This window comes from Microtus pennsylvanicus, chromosome 4, assembly GCF_037038515.1.
Source record: "Microtus pennsylvanicus isolate mMicPen1 chromosome 4, mMicPen1.hap1, whole genome shotgun sequence".
In the NCBI taxonomy this organism is placed as follows: domain Eukaryota; kingdom Metazoa; phylum Chordata; class Mammalia; order Rodentia; family Cricetidae; genus Microtus; species Microtus pennsylvanicus.
The window spans coordinates 26,343,842-26,366,389 of NC_134582.1; the positions used below are offsets into that span (position 1 = coordinate 26,343,842).

The 22,548-nt window shown below is 38.8% G+C and overlaps 1 protein-coding gene across 1 annotated transcript in view; it reads right to left on the reverse strand.

Moving 5' to 3' along the window:
- The window catches only part of Adamts19 (ADAM metallopeptidase with thrombospondin type 1 motif 19), a 172,398-nt gene that overhangs the window by 132,017 nt on the left and 17,833 nt on the right, over positions 1-22,548 (reverse strand). The gene's annotated exons all lie outside the window — the stretch shown is intronic.

A 22,548-nucleotide genomic window follows, 5' to 3' on the forward strand; every position in this document is an offset into this window, starting at 1 on the left:
ATATAAAATATCATTGCACATGATGAGGTAGAATACTGAAATGAAAATAGAAAATGGCTTAAACTTTCCACTAAACATGTTAGAAACTTTTTATTATTTTATCACTCCAGGTCATAGAATTTTAACAGATAATTTTAAACTTATCTAATTGGGCATGTAAATTCAGAAACTGCAAACCAAGGCTAGGGCCAATAAAAATAACCAGTTTGCATTTTTGTTATGTGTTGAGGGTAAGCCTAGGCACTTGCGTCTTTCCTTTCTGAACTATATATAAACTGCATCATAACTAGGAAAATACTCCACAAAGAACCATCAGAAGTCGTTCTTCTTAGCGTTTATAATTTAAGTATATAACCCAATCTATAAATAATATATAATTTACCATGTTAACACCTTAGCAGGCATTTTTATAGAAATACTTTCCTGAAGTATGAACTATTCAGCAACAGTTCAATTTATATAATGTTGCTAATTTGGCTTCAAATTAACCACATGAAATGTATGGCTTATTTTAATTCAGTGTTCATATATAAGTAGCCTAATAATTCTTTCAGAAAGTGTAAACTTACAAAACTAAAGATTAAGAACTGAAATTATTCTGAAAAAATGCATTTTCCTTGGATGAACGTAGGAGTTTAAAAAAAAAATACCACATGCATTGTTTTAAAAGAGACATGGTTTTATTTCTTCATTCCTAGTAGATAGAAAGATACAAAATAATACACAAATAGGTATTGCCTAATTCAGTAACCAAAAATATATAACTATGTTTTCTATTTATGCAGCTAATAACTTCAAATGTAAATTTTACCTCATTATTAGAGGGCATTAAATGTCCTGCCAAGAAACATGAAGGGATAAGTACATGCTACTTCATTTTATTCTTTATCAAATTCCCACTGTGAGATGCTCTAGAGCAAATAGAAATATCTTAAGCAATTTAATTTTTTGAGTTATTCATACCTTTAATAAGATTCTGAAGAATTATGGCCCAATCCAACACCCCTTCTGCATCCTATTTTCTCGGCTGTTCTTCCAATTTTGCAACCCCAATTACATCAGGAATAAAAATTTAACCTAAAGAACCTTTAGAATAATATGTGAATAATATAGATGAATGTATGTCTATGATTCTCTTGAATTTTAAAGTAGTTACAATGACTCTTAAATATTTTGCCTTAGCTGTAGTTTGATGATAAATAGAATGATAAATTAAAATATACAAAGTAATAGGTACTAAAGACATAGGTCATCGATACATAAAGAGACTGGGTGGTGTTGAATTAGAAACTGATCCATACTATGGATCCTCGTGTCATAGCTTAGTAGATCATCCTTATTAACTCATCCCTTACAACCAGTCATGACTGGTGAAAGAATCATGACGTGACATCTCATGCAACACGCCACGCTAACTCAAATTCTGAATTCATAATCTGAGGCACACTCAACAGGTTCTAAACTGCTGAATTCATGTAAGTGTTCCTGAATATATTATGCAGTGTCATATCCTGTAAAGTTTGTTGCTCCCTAGAACAGATCTGGAATTTGATTTTGGAGTAGTGTAACTTCTTATTAGCAGTGGGGCTGTAAGAACATTATTGTGAATCCACAGGAAAATGACAGCGGGGTGTTTGATAACATACTTACTATTCTTATCCCGGGACCTGCTATTAGACACTCTATACCTGCTCCCTGATACATTTACTCCAATAATTATGACAAATGTGTTGAATATACACAAACATTGCATTTCATGTTCCTCTATTAATACACTAAGTATAACTTGAAATGTCTATTTTGCTGTTACAAGTTCTTTGACTAAGAATTAGAAACCATAATATAGGTGATCTGGTGTAACTAGAATTTTATCTACAGGAATTTTTTTTAAGAAACCAAGATTGCCAGTTTTAAAAGGAAAACATGTTAGAATAATTATAAAGGGTGACTCATTCGTGCAATGCTTAGCTACAGTCTGACGCCGTGTGCCAGCCCTAGCTCCCTCTGAGGCACATTTAGCACCAAGTATCAATCTGTAGACTTTCCATCAGAGACCGGGAACCTCTACCATGACACCGTGGCACACAAGGGTTGCAGCCTTGGTCTGTAACATTGAAGATACTATCATGGATGATTCTGTGTTTTCACAGAAAAGTCGCTTTTTTTCCTATTAGCAAAATAGATTGTTTTATCTCCACTGCGGTTTTACAAGCTGTGAAAAACTATAACCCCCTTTTAACCTCTCTGCACAAACAGCCCAGTGTTCAACAGAATTGCTTTAGCGTCAACTTAGAAGGAAACCAAAGCTCATGGGAAATCACAGTACAGTGTGGCACTGCATGGCCATCACTTCTCCACTTTCCAGAGTTATTCTGAAATTTCGCATGATAGCATCAGAGAATAAACTTAAGTTTTACAGTCGTTTCTTGTAATGGGCATTTGTCATTAATTATTTTATTTCACAATTTAATAAAAATTTCAGGGGACAGAGGCCATTACTCAGCAAAGGACTTGCTTCACAAGCACAAGTAACTGGGTTTGAACCCCAGGACCCCTGTATAAACTGCAGACTAATGATGTTTATTTGAGGACACAAAGATAAGCAGATCCTTGGGGCTCACTGGCTAGCCAGTCCTGCCTAAATGGCCAGTTGCAGACCATTGAGAAACCCTATCTCAAAAAAAAAATGTTTTTTTTAGATGGGACTAGGCAGATGACTTGGGGATAAAATTTTTGGTCTTCAAGCACAGAGAACCTGAGGTTGAATTACCCAGCATCTATCTAAAAGGTCAGGGTTTTAGTACTTTCCTGGAGAACGCTAGCTAAGAATTTAGCGTTAGGAAGGAGGTGACAGGTGTATCCTTGGAGTTGGCTTGCCAGTTAGTTCTGTGGCATATAAGAGTCCCACGGTAAGACCTATGTCAGAAAATAAGGGAGAGAGCAATCGATGAAGGTATCTGATGCTGAATTCTGGCCTATACACACCTTCTTTCCGACACACACACTCTCTCTCTCACACACACATACATGCATGCATGCATATGCACACTCATGCACATACTTTCACCTACACCCATATGTACACAAAGTGGATGGCTTTGAGTTTATCTTCTGGCCTCTACACACTTGTACACATATATACACAACACCTCTACAAGTAGGCACCATTAATAAGGATTTTCACAAAGAATTTCCATATTTTTCTATTTAGCATTGCTTATGTGAAAAATAGGCTGATACTTCTTGTTTGCTGGCTCTGCTGCATCTTCCTCTAAGTTCAGGTGCTTTGTAAGTGACCACAAATGTTGCTCTCCTTTTAGGTACACTAATACTGCCACGGAGCTGTTCTAATTACATCCAGAACACTGATTTGGTTCATTGATGTTTTAACATGGCTGCTTCAGTGAATCAAGATTAATTGTTTCATTTATTCAAATTGATTTGAGGCTACTTAAGAGATGAATGGATGTTAAACAGCTTAGGTAGGCATAACTGACAACTTACAGGGCTCAGAAGTAGTAGGACACTCCTGCTTGTTCTTCCTGGGGTGATTTTCATTTCAGGTATTATTGTACTCTTAACCTAGAAAAACATTACTTTCGGGCTGGAGAGATGGCCCAGAGGTTAAGAGCACTGCCTGCTCTTCCAAAGGTCCTGAGTTCAATTCCCAGCAACCACATGGTGGCTCACAACCATCTGTAATGAGATCTAGTGCCTTCTTCTGGCCTGCAGGCATACATGCAGACAAAATACTGAGAACACTGTATACATAATCAATTGAAAAAGAGAAAGAAAGAAAGAAAGAAAGAAAGAAAGAAAGAAAGAAAGAAAGAAAGAAAGAAAGAAAGAAGGAAGGAAGGAAGGAAGGAAGGAAGGAAGGAAGGAAGGAAGGAAAGAAAGAAAGAAAGAAAGAAAGAAAGAAAGAAAGAAAGAAAGAAAGAAGGAAAGAAAGACGTTATTCTCATTTCATCAAGCCATCGCCCATTCTTCCGTGGTTCCTTCTCAGGTTTTCCTTGATTTTTATGTAAAGTTTCAGTGAGTTTGTTGAACTTGTGTCTCGATGGAGAATATGGTTTGACTGTTCATTAAGTACTAAATATTATGGCTATGTGACAGTGCAGTATTAAAATATGATCTAGCCATTCCACTCATGAACATCAGGGAAACGAAATGAGTTAGAGCAGTGGTTCTCGACCTTCCTAATGCCGTGACCCTTTAATGCAGTTCCTCACGTTGCAGTGACCCCAAACCATAAAATTATCATTGCTACCTCATTAAAAAAACAACTCTGCTACTGTTGCAAACCATAATATGAATATCTGATATGCAGACTACCTCATATACAAGCCCTATTGAAGGGCTGTTTGACCTCTCCAAAAGGGTTGTCACCCATAGATTGAGAATGACTAATTTAGAGACATATTTGCACTCCCGTGTAGCACGGTTTACACTTGTGGCAAGACGACAAAAGAAAAACTGATGTGTACAGAGCAGAAGACCAGTCAACCTAAGGAAGAAGAAAATTCAATTTGAGACAAAATAGATGAACCAGGCGGGGAGGAGCAGGAAGCTGTGTTAAGTGAAAGACTAGGATGGAATATAAATATTAAAAAACATTAAACGAATTAGCTTGAGTTAACCCTACTTCATTTATGCACACACATAAACAGGAAACTAAGAACATAAATACATAGTTATTATCAACAAGAATCATTTTAAATTTTAGCATTTAAAAGGATTTGGATGATAAGATAAAGTCATAAAGATTTCAGGATATAAAATGTCTTGAGTGGAGGATTTGGATAATATGAAATGAGCTGTTGCTCTTGAGGTGAAGCATAGGAGTGGTGGTGAAAAAGATAGATTCCAGGCAACAATCTAAAAAAGATGCCTGAATGAGACAGAAATGGAAAAATGTATACAAACAATAATATGAACCTATTAAATTGGGGGTGGTGGAATACAAGAACAATATTTTAGGGAGCAAAACAGTGCCTACTGTTTTGTGTGTCTTGGACAAACCAGTCTACTGATCGAAGATAATGCATACTATAAAAAAAGAGAGATACTAAACACAAGTGTAAAGGATTTGGCATCGGTATGTGGTTGTAAAAATGTCTTAGACAAATAGCTGATGTCATCTGAATTTGTATTGTTTGACTTTATTTTCTATAGCATTTTTGCTGCTGATGTAGCATATTATCTCCTGTGAGTAAAGCAATGTATCTTAAAACGCGAGCATAAAACAGGGCTAAAGGATTACAGTTTCAAATTTGCTTTGTGTTTTCATCAAATAACATAGTATTTTGCTATAATCAAAATCGGAAAAGACCTCTCATGCAATTGTATCTTCCTTGTAAATATACAAATTTGTACAGAAATTCATTTATGACACATACATAGCTGTGTTTTTTCTTATCATAAGAAAATGACCTTTCTGACTTGATCATTTCAGTGTCTCCCTTATATACTCAGAAAATAAACACAAGGGTGCTGATGTAGATGCACATGGTAAGGCTATGGGAAGCTTTTGCCTATGAGAAACTATTGCCTGTCTCTCTCGTTTCATTTTCCCTACTGAAATCTAATGTGAACATAATGAACAAATGTTCTGTGTGAACAAACATTATATTGAAATATTTTAGGATAACAATTAATGCATTGTTACATCTTAATGTATCACAGATGTCAGGTTCTTCCAGGAATACCCCTGCCTTTGTGTAGAGCATTTACTTTCTCAAAATCAAAAAGACCTTAACATCTCGAGTATTGATTGCCTTCCTTGGTGTTTCAACACCTCCTATTTTTCTAGTACTCTTCTTTCCAATGTAGCTATTGTCTCATTTCAGTCTAGATACACTGAGAACTTCCGAGGCAAAGGGCTTTGGGATAGGTGTAGCCTCGTGCCTTCAATTAGGAAGCCTGTTCAATCATCTCTCCTCAAGAGACATCTGCTCTTAACCCAATGCATTGCTCTCTTCTGGAATAAAAGAGAACATATCAATTCTCTGTTCTGAAGAGCATGTATTCACTGTGCCTATGACTTCATCCAGGGAAAATCCAAATTTCATTTCTTCCACGAGGCTTTTCCAGTGTTGCCTTCCTTATATGTCCAAGTAATATCTTGAGGAAACTTTTGAAGCAACCAGCCTATAAACGTCATTCTATTTTCCTTCACAGCCAAAAGAATTTCAAAGAGAATCGTAAAAGGATAATAATAGAAAGACACTTAGAAATCAGTTGGGAATACCAAAGCTTTAAAATCAAGAAAACGGGATGCTGGAAATGTTGCATGGCTTGCTTAAAATTCATACACTGAGGAACAACATCAAAAGTTCCAAATTTCCAAGATTTTTTTTGTTTTTAAAACATCATTCTAGATTTGCTCTCTGAGAAATGCTTATGGTACTGGCCATTCCATCTTCACTCGAACTCTCAATGGCAACGCCACCTCCATAAGTTGTTGGCCCAAGGATCGTTACAGAGATTTCCAGATTTTTCCAATATTCCTAACTGTTCACTGCCACACTTCTTGTTGTCTCAGCACGTTTTAATTTTTGTACATACTTCATACATGAATACCCTATGTCATTCACTCCCCTCACCCCCTCCCAATTCCTTACATTGCTCCACGCTTCCCTACACAACTCCTGATCTCCTCTTTAGTTATTACTGTTACATGTCCATCTATATCTATATAAATAGTGTATATACAACCTCCTGAATTTGTTCAGCAATACACAAATGTACCTGTGTCCAGGACAGATCACGTGGGCTCAGATAACCTACACAGCCCTGAAGGAAAGTGATTGACCCTTTTCCACAGCCATTGGCTCTTTGTCTAGGAATGGCAAGCTTCTCTTTGCAACAGATGGAGCTAAGGACAGAGATAACTGGTCAAAATTCAAAGGTATTCATGTGCCCAAGCCCCCAAATGACACATCTGCAAAACAACCCCCACACCTAAGGCTCAGGCAAATTAACAGAAGGGAGAAGAGATGTTAAGAGCCAAAGACTTAGGATGCATGCTGCTAGACAGTGTCTTCTAAGCAATGAAGAGAAAATACACACATTAAACTTCAACCATATGGATGCCTGAACAAAATCAGCACAATGATAACAATGCCAGTCGATGAACCAAGTATGTCCTAAACAAGTCTTCCTCGTTCCAATCGTCCTAATATTACCAGTACATGTTTTCTGCCTTTATAACTCTCTGCTTAGATAACCCCTTGTAGAGAGACCATTTCAGAACTCCACCCAAATAATCTTGTCTCCTTTGAAATCGACTTTCTTTGTCTTTCATTTCTATGATCTCACTTTGGGAATCATCATTCTCTCTGAACTGAACCCTTCTCCTAGTGCACATTTCTTCTCGAGGTCCCATCTACTTTCTACTCATCCTAATCACTTCCTGTTGCTGCGATAAAATACTGACCACAACCATGCAAGGGGAGAAAGGGATTTGTTTGGCTTACATGTCTGGACCACAGCGCCACAGTCCAACACCGAGGGAAAGAACTCAACCAGGGCAGGAATCTGGAGACAAGAACTGAAGTGGAGACCATGGAGGAACACTGCTTGGCGCATTGCTCAGCCAGCTTTCTTCTACAGCCTATGACCAATTGCCAAAGGTAGTACCACCCACAGTGGACTGGGCCGCCCCACAACAATCCTTAATAAAGAAAATACCCCACAAACATAGCCTAAAGCCAATGAGATGGAGATAATTTCTCAATTAACCCGTCCTCTTCTCAAATGACCTAGTTTGTGTCCTTGACAAAAATATCTAAACATCACCTGCATGCTCAAGCTACATATAATTACTTATATTTTTTAAAAACCTATTTTTAAACATTTGCATGCAAACAAAAAATAGAATTCTTATGTGGCAAGTACTTTATATGTATTACTTCACCTAATCTGCACACTGATCTTGGAACACACTCGCTAATTCACTAGTTTTATAGTTGCAAAAAGTGGGTTTCCAAAAGATTTATTGCGTCCTAAGATTACAAACCAGCACGTGGTGATGACAGGATTCAAACCAAAGAAGGCTGGCTCCAAATGCACATTGCCTTTGGGAAACTGCAGAAAGCCAAGCTTGCCATGTGATTGCTATTTCAAATAATCCTCATCTTTAAAAAATTCTGCACTAAGGAACTGGATGTCAAGCACAGCACCTCACAGATGGTAGACATCCAAACTTTGATATCAACAGCAAGGCCAGGCCTTATCCCTCACAATGAGAGGAGAAAACCATTGCACAGAGGGTTCTGACCTTTATCTTGAGTGGTTTTGTGTGGCTGGACTCCTTAGCTGCCAAAGACACAGTTGACTGTCCAAGTCAACTGAGGACTTCATCCACGAGCTCTGACAGTTGTAGGTGCCCCATAATTTTCCCATGGAAGATTTTGAGAATGCTTTAAGCTTTTAGTTTGTCTTTGAGACTTTCTTCTATGTTTTTTAAGTCTTCTGAACATAACAATAAAAATTGTTAAGAACTGAACATTGTATACAGTTAAAGAAAGAAGAAAATCATCATCCCCAAATCCAAAATAAAGATATTATAAATGAATAGAAGTACAGATTTATTTCTAGTCAATTAACATACATATGCACACACACATACATACTTTTAGATGTATATGCAAATGTATCATGGAATATTATATATGTGTAGACAAACTCACACATGTTTGGATCTTTTATTCTATATTCATTTTCACATTTAATAATTTATTTCTTAATAGCAATAAACAATCATTATGTGTGTTTTTAAAATGAAATATAATTATTTGTCTTCCCGATGTGTGTTAATTTTATTAGCCACTCTATTCACTCAAATACCCCTTGTTTACTGAGAAGTAAAAACTTCTTAGTATCAGCTTTTGCAAGCAGAGGTCAGGCTTCAGTCCACTGTGAAGAAGGTTTCAAGGGCTCAATACCAGAAACCTTTTTTCATTGTCAGGAAAGAAGATGCCTTTTATCTGAAGCAAAAGTATACCTTGCTTAATAATTGTCTAATTTCTGTACTATTGCCTATTCCTTGATTTCTGTCTATGTTTTACTCCATGAGTAGAAAACAAACTGGAATATAGCCTAAGAGTTTCCTGGACAGACACCTAATTGCCAAAGCTGGAGAAAAAAAAGAGAGATGATTGCATAGGATGAAGCCCCGCTTAGTACAAGCCTTGGGAAATAAGCAGTTTCTGTGAAGGAGGCTTTTCCATACCCACAATTGGCCTGTGAAAGAGTGTCTGCTTTAATCACCAGGTAAACAATACCCACAATACTGTTAGTCAACAAAGAATGTTTTCTTCGTTATGAACATCCTTCCAGCTCCCATAGTTGACGAATCAGAGGAAGCCCAGGGCCAGGTAGAAACATCTAAGCTTGGAAATGTCAAGGATTCTGACTTAGCTCCAGTTTACATGGGTGCTGTTCAGTCTAAGAAAGGCTTATTGTGGAGAGCACACAACAGGCAAATTCTCGTTGACATGAGTGGGAAGTTGTGATGATTGGGGAATGAATATTTTAATTATCAAATGAATGTTTTGGATTAAATTGACAGGAGAGCTTCCTACACCAAAAACACATACCAGAACAAGGAAAGCAGGAAGGGGTTTGTGTGTTGCTAACATGTCTGAGTCCAAACAGAACAATGTGAAGTTATATATGTCTAACAACAATGCAGGTAGTTCTAAGGTCTATCAGGGGTTAAAACATGCCGCGGAGATAGTCCCGTGGGTGAGGTAACTTCTGAGAAGGGACAGCTGTGCCCAGGTTTGTGGGCAGGGGCAGGAGGCTTTCATGGTCCAAACATGGACACAGATGAGAAGTGGCAACTGTGAGGACATACAACGTCAGTCCAGCTGAAAGAGTGACACAAAGGGGAAGACGTCAGAATGAAGCCAGGAGGGGGACATCCAGGGGCTGACTCGCTTATGTGGTTTGCATTTAGAAACAAGCCTCTTTGGTTTCTGTCTTTTCTATCTTTTCTTAGCCAGAGTTCCCGATTTCACTGCAGGGCACCTCATGCTGGCTTCTTGCGTTGTGCTCTTTCAACACCGTCGTATTTTATTTACATGATACTTACACAAGAACAGATTCCTCATCTAGCGGCGAAACACATGCTCTTTGTCCATTTTCTTGTAAACCGTTATGCTCTCCCGATGTTCCCCCCAACACGCAACAGAGATAGGAATTTCAGAACTGACTGAAACTCTTTTCTTGGGGCCATGGAGAAGGCTCAGCAAAGTGCTTGCACGAGCCCAGTCTCTACATCCAACGTGAAAAAGTAAGCATGGTGCAGGCACGTACTTAGGATCCCCATGCTGGGGCGGAGGATGGGATGAAGAGGGACAGGTAAATCCTTGGGGATACCTAGTTGGAAAAACTAAACTATCTGTTGACATCTAGTACAAGTAAGAGACACTGTTGCAAAAATAAACTGGATGGATAATACCTGGAAAATGACATCCAAGGCTGTACTCTGGCCTCCATATGCATAAACACACATATGTACAACCATCCATGTACACACACACACATACACATACACACACACAGGCACACAAATACACACAGTCACACAAACACACAGATAGATGCATGAGTCTCATGACAAAATGTATTGAAGAAACAAATGGATGTGACAGGGTCTGTGCTTATGGGAGAAGATGAACTACTTGTCCTAAAGTGCTGTCCCAAATGTCATATGGCTTCATGACTGGGATTAGCTATCCCATTTACTATTTGTTTATATTAGGTGACAAGACTGATCATCATATACTTGTGTTCATTCATTCTATTGTAATCTCATTGCTTATAGTTATATTAGTAAATCATCTGGGTTGTCTTTGGAATCTTTAATTTAGAGACACTGCATATTAATAGTGATGAATTCTTCTGGTTATATAAACTTGAATTTATAGTTATAGTTAGTTTGTAACCAGTCAACCAAAACGCTCTCTGTTCCATTTTGTCCCCCTGTCATCTTCCTGACAACTGTGTAGCCCTCCTCATGAGTGTTCTTATTGGAGAGCTGGCATTCAACAAGCTGTGTATGTGGCATAAGGGTCTGAAGGAAAATAGATCTCCAAAGAAGTGGCACTAATGGGAGGTGTTGAGTAGATGTGGTCTTGTTGGCAGAAATGTGTCACTGTGGAGGTGGGCTTTAAGGTCTCATATATGCTTCCTGTTGCCTAGAAGATGTAGGCCTCTTGGCTACTTCTCCAGCACCATGTCTGCCTGCACACCAGCGTGTCCCATCATGATAATAACGGGTTGAACCTCTGAACTGCAAGCAAGCCACTACAATTACATGTTTTCCTTTGTAAGAGTTGCTGTGGAAGGTGGAGGGAGTGGGAACTGGGATTGGTATGTAAAATAAGAAACGTTTATTTAAAAAGAAGGAGGAGGAGGAGGAGGAGGAGGAGGAGAGAGAGAGAGAGAGAGAGAGAGAGAGAGAGAGAGAGAGAGAGAGAGGGTTGTCGTGATCTCTTCACAGCAAAAGAAACCCCAACTAAGACAGGATTCAATGATGAAAACACATCGATTCCTATCTTCATGAATCTAGGATACTAATATAATGGCATAGACCCCAACCCACCCCTCCCAAAAATCATGGATTTGGATGAATACACTTCAAAAATTACAAATTGTAGAAAGACTCATTATGGAAACAAGCAAGGTAATGACGGCCTAGAGAGGGTGACCCAATAAAGCCTTCCTAAGGAAACAGCATTTCAGATAAGACCTATGGTGAGAATATATGAAGAAGGGAGTACAAGTGGAGGAAAAGACAGTTCCTTAGCAGACGCTTGTGGGTCATACAGAAAGGCCATGTAGGATGCTAGATGACACAAAAGGAAGTCAGTGCACACATTTCACACTCGCAAAAGCAAACACTTTCAATTTATAGCAGTATGTTTGCACCTGTTGTCTACAAGTCAGGTAAGAACATGTTTGAACTTGAGGAACAATAAGTAATCTGTGTGTATTAAATAAATGATGCATGCTCTAACTTTATGGACGTGAGTATTAGAAGAATGGAAATTGCTCCTAGAAGATAAAAATCAAGGATGCAGCAGAAGACAATATTTTTTTTCATGGCATTTAATGGATTTGTTGGCCAAATGGGTCCCATGAGAATCCCCAAACAACCCAGACTGCTGCCAAAATTATAAGATGCGCTCCACAAAGTGACAGCAAGGTCCATTACTGAAGACAAAACTTAAACAACTCGTTGAACATGGAGATGCTGAACTGGTGCCTATGTTCCAGCATCTTTAGTACGAAGAAATATAAACACTAACACAGCCAAAAACCCTTGGATCTACAATGGTGTTCTGCCTGTGCTATATGTTAGGGCAACGGTAGTACAAAGTTTATTGGAGTAACCAAGCAATATGTGATCTGACCTAAGGCCCACTTCATGAGATGGAACTGGTCTTAGTCTTATTGCTGTGAAGAGATAGCATCACCACGGTAACTCTTATAAAGGAAAACATTTAATTGGAACTGGCTTACAGTTTCAGAGGTTTAATCCATTATCATCATGGCAGCATGCAGGCAGACATTGTGCTGGAGAGGTAGCTGAAGGGTTCTCCATCCCGATCTGCAGGCAGCAGGGAGAGAGGGACACTGGGCCTGACATGAGCATTTGAAACCCCAAAGCCCATCCCCCAGTGAGACACTTCCTCCAACAAGGCCACACCTACTCTAACATGCCCACACCTCCTAATCCCTGTCAAGTAGCCCCACTCCCTAATGTCCAAGCATTCAAATATGTGAGTTCATGGGGACCATTCTTATTCAAACGTCCACATTCCACTTCTTGGCCCACATAAGCTTGAAGTCATATCATAATGCAGAAATGCATTCAGCCCAAGTTCAAAAGTTCCTATATGCTACCACAGTCACAACACTGTTTAAAAGCCCAAAGTTCAAAGTCTGATACACATGGTAATCTCTTAAGTGTAGCCCTGTGTAAAATAAAAATTGAAAAGCAGATCACATGTTTCTAACATACAGTTATATATAATTACCATCCCAAAAGGGAGGGAAGGAGCATAGTAGGCGAAAACTGGACCACAGCAAGACCTAAACCAGCAGGGCAAACTCTAAACTCTGCATCTCCATGTCTCATGCCAAAGGGCTCTTCAATCTCCAACTCCTTTCAGTTTTGTTGACAGCAATACAATTTTCTCTCTTGGGAAGATCGTTCCACAACCAGTCTGCAATTTTCTTCAGCAGGTTATCCCACAGCTCTAGCATCTGAAATATCTTGGAGTCTCCATGGCAACCCAGGCTTCACCTCCACAGCTTCACACAATGGCTTTTCTGTGCCTCCATGTAGGAACAACGCCTGAACTCAATTGCTTCCTTTAGCTACGGAGGGAGATTTCCTTAACTCCTTTCTTGTATCCTTGACTCTAAAACCACAACCATGTGGCCAAAGTTGTCAAGTTCTGCTGTTTGCTGGGGCTGGAAGATGCCCCCTTCTTCAATTATGTCTGCCTCAACTTTCTGTGTTTTAATTTTCTTCACTAAGCTTGGCTGTCCTGGAACTCGATCTTTAGAACAGGCTGGACTCGAACTCAGAGAACTCTTACTGCCTCTGCCTCTCCAATGCTGGGATTAAAGTTGTGTGCCACCATACCCAGCCCTAAAGTCATCCTTTAATTCTTTTTCACAAATTGGAAGTTTAGTTGGGTGGGATCTTACCCTGAGGTTACCACTCCCTTTATTCCATGTAACTTTAGGCTTTTCTTTAAACATGTTATTTCCCTGAGCCCCGACTTGGCTCCATTATACTTCCTTGTGCTCCTATTCAGTGGCACACTTTCTCCAACATGACCACACCACTCCAACAATACCCTGCTTCCTAATGCCTACCAAGCAGCACCAGGCATTCAAATATATGAGCCTATGGGGGGGTCACTGTTACTCAAACCACCACAGACCCACATCCAACACTGTTGGGGTGACTAATACCTGAGACTGGATAACCCAGGGACCGAAGGTAAAACCAAACACTACTGTTCTACTAGGAGAGCTCAGCAATAAAATGAGTCCTAATGACATTCTGCTTTACTCATAGATCAGTGCCTTGCTCAGCCATCACCAGAGAAGCTTTTTCCTGCAGCAGACGGGAACAAATACACACCCACAGCCAGACGTTGTGCAGAGAGTGAGAGAACTTGGGACATTTAGCCCTATTTGGGATGTCTCCATTAAATCCCTCCTGTCCAGGAAACCCTGGGAATGAGGGGGAAGAAAGAGTATAAGAGCGAGCGGGGTTGGGGTTCACCAAGGAAACAAGGGCCTCTAAATCAGCATGAACAAAGCTCATATGAGACTGTGGAAGCATGCACAGGGCCTGCATAGGTATACACTAGGTCCTTCATGCATGTAGTATGCCTTCAATTTAGAGTTTTTTATGGATTTCATGTGTGCTAATGAGTGGATCTCTGCTTCTTGTGCCTTATACTCTTTTCCTTCTGCCTTTTTGGTGGTTTGTTTTTTTTTGTTTTGTTTTTGTCCAATTCTGATGCATCGGTTTTCATTTTATCTTATTTTATTTTATTATTATCCTTTTTATTCCTATTTATAGTCTAATGAAAAAGAAAAAAAAGGAATATATCAAGATGTAAATGGGGAGAAAGTTAAGGAGTAGAGAAAAGGGAAACTATAATCAGGATATATGCAAGGTAAACCAATCTATTTTCAATAAAAGTGGGATGAAAGGGGAGTAGGAGAGTGTTAGGCTGCCCGTAGGTATCGGAAATACTGCTTTAGTAATCCATTGCTCATTCCTTCAAAATACCTGTGGTAAGTTATCTTTTATCTAGCATTTCTGTCCCTAGGTCTGTACCCACGTTAAATGAAAATTGCCTCCACATAAAACCTTGTGATCTTATATTGATGCTAGCACTATCTTTAAAAAAAAAAATAACACAAAGACTGAAGCAACACAAATGTCTTCCAACTGATGAGCGAGTACACAAGTGTATGTTCACAGAATGCAATGGTTCTTAGCCTTCCTGATGCTGCAATCCGTTAATACAGCACATCATGTTGCAGTAAACCCCAACTATAAAATCATTTTCAATGACCCTTCATAGCTGGAATTCTGCTACTGCTTTGAATCAAATTGTAACTATCTGATATGAATGATATCTGTTAAGTGACCCCTGTGAAAGGGCCATTCAACCTCCCCACCCCCCAGAGGGGTCATGAATCATAGGTTAATAACTGCGGAAATAATGTAGTACTATTCATCAGTGTTGAAGTATAGTAAGTATAGCTTCAACATGAGTAAGTCTTGAAAACATTCAAAATGAAAGAAAGCCATCACAGAAAGGCATCTCAGGCATGACTCTGTTTTGTTGAATTCTTCTAGATAAAGAGATCTTTAGAGATGCAAAGTGGATTGTCTTTACCAGGGACTGGGCAAAAAAGTGGGACTGGAAGTAACTTTTAATGGAAGCAAACTTCCTTTTCTAGTCAGAAAAATTCCAAAAATTACGTAATGGTAATAGTTTTCTGATTCTGTAACGTGCTTTAGAAAAAAAACCATTAAGCTATATTTTTGACTTAAAAAGGCTTAGAGTAGGGATTGGCTTTTAAGATTATGTATATACACAGATAATTTGTCTAAGTTGTATATGGGTGTGTCTGTTGTGGGGGCACACATTGTATGCAGGTCCAGGCGCACTTTAAAAGATGGAGACAAGAAGATGCAGAGGCAGGAAAACACTGCAATGTTGGCCTGAGGGTGAAGTCGATCAGTGAGGAAAACCTAAACACAAGCCAGGATTGCGCTTAGAAACTCGTATCTAGTGTGACAGTCACACATTGACAGGATCACAGAATGGCAGGAGAAACCAAATATACAGACAACATGGCTGATCACCAAGCAGGTACCCCTGAGGACTGCGGGGCATTTCGGTTTTACTTGGAGGGCAATTGGAAGCCTAGAGTGAGCAGCATGATCTGATGTCAACCCCAAAGAAAACTATTCCTGTTCTTTTGTTTTGTTTTTTGGAAAAGGTCCTTAACGGAGATGGAGATGAAAGCGGAATGAAGCAGACCAACTTGAAATCGGTCCCAATAGGCCAGGTGCAAGATCATCAGGGCTAGACTAAAGACGTGGAGAGAATTCAACACATTTCGGGTTTATTTTGGACTTCCACCCAAAACCAGAGGGCAATCACCCAAATTTGTCAGAGATTCAATACTGAACAAGAAGGGAGGCAGGCCACAGAATGATTCAGGGTGACCCGGGAGTGTCTGGCTTAAGTACGAAAGACAGGGGGAAATGCGAGTCTGTAACGAGGACATCAAAGCCAGACCTTAGCGATGAACTGGACGGTGGGTGGAGAGAATGACGGTTTTCTGGGGAGGACTTACTAGGTTTGGCATGTCTGTGAGACTTCCACATGCAGAATTCAAGTAGACACATAAAGCTCTAGGGGGTTTCTTAAACCGGAAAATTTGTGGGAGATAAAATTTCAACATAGAAATGAATGATGCTCTCTAGAAAGGATGTAAAATTGAACCCAGGATCTTACAATTGCAAAGTAGAAAGGAAGCCAGAAACAGATAGAATGAAAGAAAAGCTAAGGCTGATAGGGGAGAAAAAAAGAGTAGCTTTTATACTTTAAAAAAATTAATTCCCTTACTATAAGAGTCTTTGAAGAAAATCTAGAAATAAGCTCTGCTTCCATTAGTCAGAGGAAGCTGTTGTCCCTATCTAACCTGCATGGGTAAGGTTAAGAAATCAGAAGTGTTATGCAGGAGGATCAAACACATGGGCTGGGGCTGTTGTTTAAATCAACAGCAAAACTAAGGAACATTCCTGGGCCTTCCTCATCAGGGTTGCGGAAAGTCACTAACAATATGGATCTTTTTTGTTTCAAATGAGAAAAATGTACGTGCTCCATACTGGGTGGTCAGAAGGAGAGTCTGGGTGTCTGGAATGGCTTGAATTGACCTTTAACATTCAACAAAGAAAGGGTGACTCTCAAGTCCTCCCCCCCCCGCCATGCTAGCATTTAATGAGCTGGTGTGTTCGGTGATGCCCCTCGTTGGTAAGTGTTAGTCACTGGACAGTTTGGGGAGCTGCTCACCATGGTGATGAACTCTTGTGATACTTATCTCATGCCATTCCAGCCCAGTTCTGGGTTTTCAGCGCAGCTGAATGAGACCACGGAGCAAGCTGCACAGCTGCAGTTGGAGAAGCGCACATCACTGCCAGGTCTTACTGGTGACCTCACAATTGACAGAGATGCTGCCAACCTCCTACATACCCCAAGAGAGAAGATGCAGATTCGTTTTACCATGGAAACAAGATTAGTGAAGCAAACTATTTAGGACCATAGCATCGGCACTCAGAGAATGGAAAAGTGCTGCAACGTATTTTCAGGAGTCAATTAAAGGTCAAATGAATACAGTCAATTCATTTATTTATTAGGATTCATCAAGTGTAGACTACGCATTGCCTAGTAGGCTAGAAGTCAGAAATTCAGCAAGACATACAGCAAGGAATTCTTTGCAATTTTTTTCTACTTTTAAAGAAAACAATCTGAAGTATCTTTAAACAATAAAAATTTACTTTTGTGGATATTAAGTCCCTTTCTCATTTGCAATATAACAGCAAAATGAGGTGAGTGGTGGTTTTTTCCATTTCAAATTCTTGAATAATTCTCTCCCATCTCCATTCTGACTCGCATTAACAGGTCACAAAGGCTTGTTTATTGTGTGAGAGAGACAAACCTTGTGCTCACAGACTCTTTCCCACATGAGTGGTTTCTTAAGCAAGCACAAACGAATAGATTTTTGCCTCCTAATATTTCTCTGTTCACTAATTTTATATACACTTCATCAACGATTGCAGAGGCTAAAAATGTTAATGCAATATGCTGATTTTTATATGCAGCCTTGGGAAATCATAGACCTAAATAACCGATATAATACAGTATACGTTCTGAAATCCAAGATGTCTTCCATGCTGATCTAGCCATAGAGGACATTCCCCAGACATCAAGCTTTCAGTGAAATTCGTAAACACAGAAGTGTCAAGACAAGACATCAGGGGTTGGTTTGGGCTCCAAATTCCAGGTAGAAAAGGTATCTTTCATCAAAATCATTGATAAATATTTAAGGTCGTGTTTGTTCTTCTTAATCACCCATAAAGCAGTCACCATGCTGAGGCAAATTAGGCCTCTACTGGACAATAGCAATTCTCAGAGTAAGTATTATTAAAGGGCCAGGAACTTCCAGTCATTAATTTTCAGAGTAAATTTCATTTCTGTATCCTAGATGTTTTCAGGCCTCAGACATATGATAAATGTGCTCACAGCCCAGTGATGGTGACCATTTCTGCCTGAAACTGGTTTCCTCTCTTGTCATTCCCATCATTTTAGTAGGATGTTCTCCTTGGGACTTGGTTGTTTGAATCCTAAAACATGGCAACGAACACTGAAAACATTACTCCTGTGCGTAGGGTGATTTGAAATAGGAAAGGATAGGGATACTAACAGAGAACCACTCTTGTGAGGATCACCATGAGACTGAGACTAGCCTGGGCTTTAGAGTAAGACTTTGATTCTTAAAAACAAAACAAAATAACAACAAAAGAAAACAAAGAAACCCACAAAACTCTTTTGTTTGTACAAAAGCTAGTGTGGGGAAAAAAGGAGGCTCTCATAGCTACCCCCAATATTTAATAAACACAAGCCCTTACTTGATAGATGTTCAAACACAGAACAATGTGTTGGTTCAACTGAAATGAATCTTCCAGCCATTCCTAAAATGAATTTCTTTACCTTCTGGTTCAAAGTAACCTTTAAAATGAAGCAGATGTTTGTATGCCTTGTTTGAGTCTGCACTGTAGAAAAAAAGCATAATGTATTGGTGCTTGGATTATAGCATGTAAAAAAAAAAGAAAAGAAACATAAAAATGACAATATGATTGTCAAATGGATCTAGATAGCGGAACAGTAACACTATGAAGAAAGGAGAAGGGAACCAATTAGCACAGACTATAAGTGTGATAAACACATTATCTTTCATGTTGAATTCAGTTATGTGCCTAGATATACGAGAGCTCTTAGTTCTTGAACAAGAGTTCAAGAGTGTCTGAATTAGCATTTCGTAGTTCAGAATCCTGGGCATGCAGTCGCCATTATGGAACACAAAACAAATCCCATACAATAACTATCCCACAATATGGGCAATTACTTGTTTATAGTTCAAATCAAAAGATTACCTACACCCACTACTTAGTCCCGTATTTCCTTAATGCCAAAGGGAATTTCAGTCTGAATGAAAGAAAATACCCAACATAAAAATTCATCACTCACACGTACAGATTTTGTAACTTCAATAGTAGTGGATATATTTTTATGGTGTGAAAAGGAAATGAATTACTTAAAAGTAATCCACTAAAAAGAAACCGAAAAAAAAAGAGATTTACATGTGATGTTTGTAAAATAGGCAAAATCTGTACCTGTAGCCTCTATCTTATATACAATGGAGAAGAACAGTTGAGGCAATTTATTTCTACCCAAGATTTTATTTAAAATAACCGTAGACTCTTTATTTTTGTAAGTTCTCCATTGTTAGAAAACTTTTGGATATTGATTCTATTATTCATGAATAAAATAACCTATAAATTATTTTTCACATTTCTAATCAGAATGAGAATAATGTTAAGGCTAAGAGTATGGCTCGGTGGCAGAGTGTTGCATACCACATGTGTGGTTTTTGGCTCCAACCTCAGCAGCGAAAATGAACAAATGAATCCAAAAGAATCCTTAATCTTTATCTAGCATTAATTAAAAGTAATAAACGGACAGTATCAAGATGATTCTATAACTATTCCTCCTGACTGATAATAAGTCTTCATTTGAATAGTTAGATTCGGGGCTGCAGGGAGGGATGTAGGGGAGATAGCTCCATTGGTAAAGTGCTTGGACGAGTACAAGTCAAGTGTTTTTGCAAGTACAAGAACCTGAGTTCGATTCCCCTTGATAGAATGGAGAACCTATCTGTAAAATGTATAATGACTACATTAAGACTAAATGGTCCTGTTATCATGGTAACAGAGTAGGATATTTTCCAGTCTCAAGATAGGACATTCGTACAGAAGGAACCATATGGTTGATGAACTAGGAAAATCATCAACCTGCCTAATAAGCAAAGAAATAATCAAATGCCACCTCACACTCATTTCCTCAGAAATAAAAGGGTGACACAGTGGGGAATTAATTATGACTTTCTGAGTAATGTGCTCTGGAGTAAGGTCACTACCAGAGGAATTGCTATAAATATGTAGAAGGTCACTGCAGGATTAAATCTAAATTAAGTGTATACATACTCCGGGGTACAGAAGCTCTACTGAAAACCAACTCACAAATGTATAATAGAAAGCCATTATGGGCACAAAAATTATTTCTCAAGATTAAAAATAACTCGAAAATATCGTGAGTGACCTATACATGTAGCCATTTAATGGAGGATGTTTCTGGAATATGCATTTACTTAAGAGCAGATCAGTGTTTATTCTCTAGAAGATGGAACATCTATAGGAAACATTGATTTCTCGGAGAGCCGGAAATTACCTGATCTCCCTACATCTCAGTGCCATTTATTCTCCATTTCTTCCATAGTTCATGGACTTGATGTTCGTTAAATCAACAATGCATGATGTGTGTCTGAAATGATTCTTAGAAACACCAAGGGGATTAGTTTCATTTCTAAAGACCTGACCACTTTAACACTGAAAACATGATAGGTAGGAATTGGAAAGATGGCTGGTAGGCAAGGGTTTGGAAGGCATCACAGTTTGGTTAAGAATTTAGAGCTTGGGATGGTTGTGTGAAACTTCATTCAGCTGTTCAAGCCATCAACAGACATTTCCAGGAATTCAGGAGGTAACTAGCCTTGAATGCTTACTCTCAGATCTACTCAAACAAACAAAATATATAGTATATGGGAACATTATTAGTTGCGTTACCCTAAATTAGTTCTCTCTGGACTCATTAACTCCAAAGCTGTTTAACAACTGATTTAACAAGTGTCATCTGAGAGAAAGTTTAAAGAGGTTGCTTAACTGAGATAACCTTTGTCTTTTTACCACGATTTCATTTCACAAACATAAACTCACAAGAGATGGAGGGGGAAAACACCTACTCAGCTTCTACTTAAAATTTTCAAGTGAAGAAAATGAGTCCCTGAGAGATTATGCTACTAACTAAAGACTGGGGACTTACACAGATGCTCTCATTGTGGAGAACTCTTCTGTAAGAAGTTGAGAACAACCCAAAGTAAGCTTGTCTTCCCTGACATAACATTTTGAAATATAAGTGGCTACATCTATTTTTCTTCTCACAGTACCTTAAAAACTTGCCTTTAGTTCCACAATGGATTGCTTCATGAAAGCCAGAAGAAGGTGTTGATGCCCTAGTGCTGCTGGAGTTACAGGCTGAGGTGGTTAAATGAAAAATGTCCCCCACAGGCTCTGGAATAGGAATACTTAGTCCCCAGTTGGTGGTGCTGTGTTTCAACCAAGAATGTGAGTTGAGCTTTGACAGGTGAGATGGCCTGAGTGTCTTAGCCCAGAGGCAGCACTAACACAGAAGCTAATGCAACCTTTTCTACCTCACATTTATCATGCCGTCCATTGAAAGTCACGGCGTTTATTAAAAGCACACTAAGCAAGTATAAATTCCTGCAGGAAACAAACCACCCCTGTACTGATCTCTTAAAAATGCTCCCCAAGTACTTTATAAATAGTTAGGCTTGCCGGGCGATGGTGGCGCACGCCTTTAATCCCAGCACTCGGGAGGCAGAGGCAGGCGGATCTCTGTGAGTTCGAGACCAGCCTGGTCTACAGAGCTAGTTTCAGGACAGGCTCCAAAGCCACAGAGAAACCCTGTCTTGAAAAACCAAAAAAAAAAAAAAAAAGTTAGGCTTTTCTCTCTAACCTAAAGCCTAGTGAATTTCCCTTATTGTAAAGTTCAGTAAAGGAAATAAAACTACAGAGGACTGCCTCATGCCTTCTTTCAGTCTAGTAACTTTTCTGGAACTTATATTTTTTCAGTGTAACCCACATACAGAATTCACCCCATATGTGTATAACTCCATTCTGGCTTAGCTCAATAATTAGTAGAACAATGCATACAAATCACAGATCCCACTACTAAATTCTGCTGCAGAATGAATTCTTTTAGAATTCAAGTCATGTTTTACTGAATTATATTCTAAATTAATAATATCCTGGACCTCTGCAACAAACAAAATAAGCCTGTTTCAACAGCAAAGTACACACATAAAATTCTATGCTATTTGTAGTTGAGCATGAGATTCCAAGGAAGTATAGATATGAATTCACTATTTCACAGGTATAAACACACCCCTATAAATCCAGTTCTATTAATGGCCATACATATCAATATACATCATCATGTATATTTTGTAATGTATATATGAATGTATATACATTTATGTTTATGAATGTTTGTTTGATATGTATAG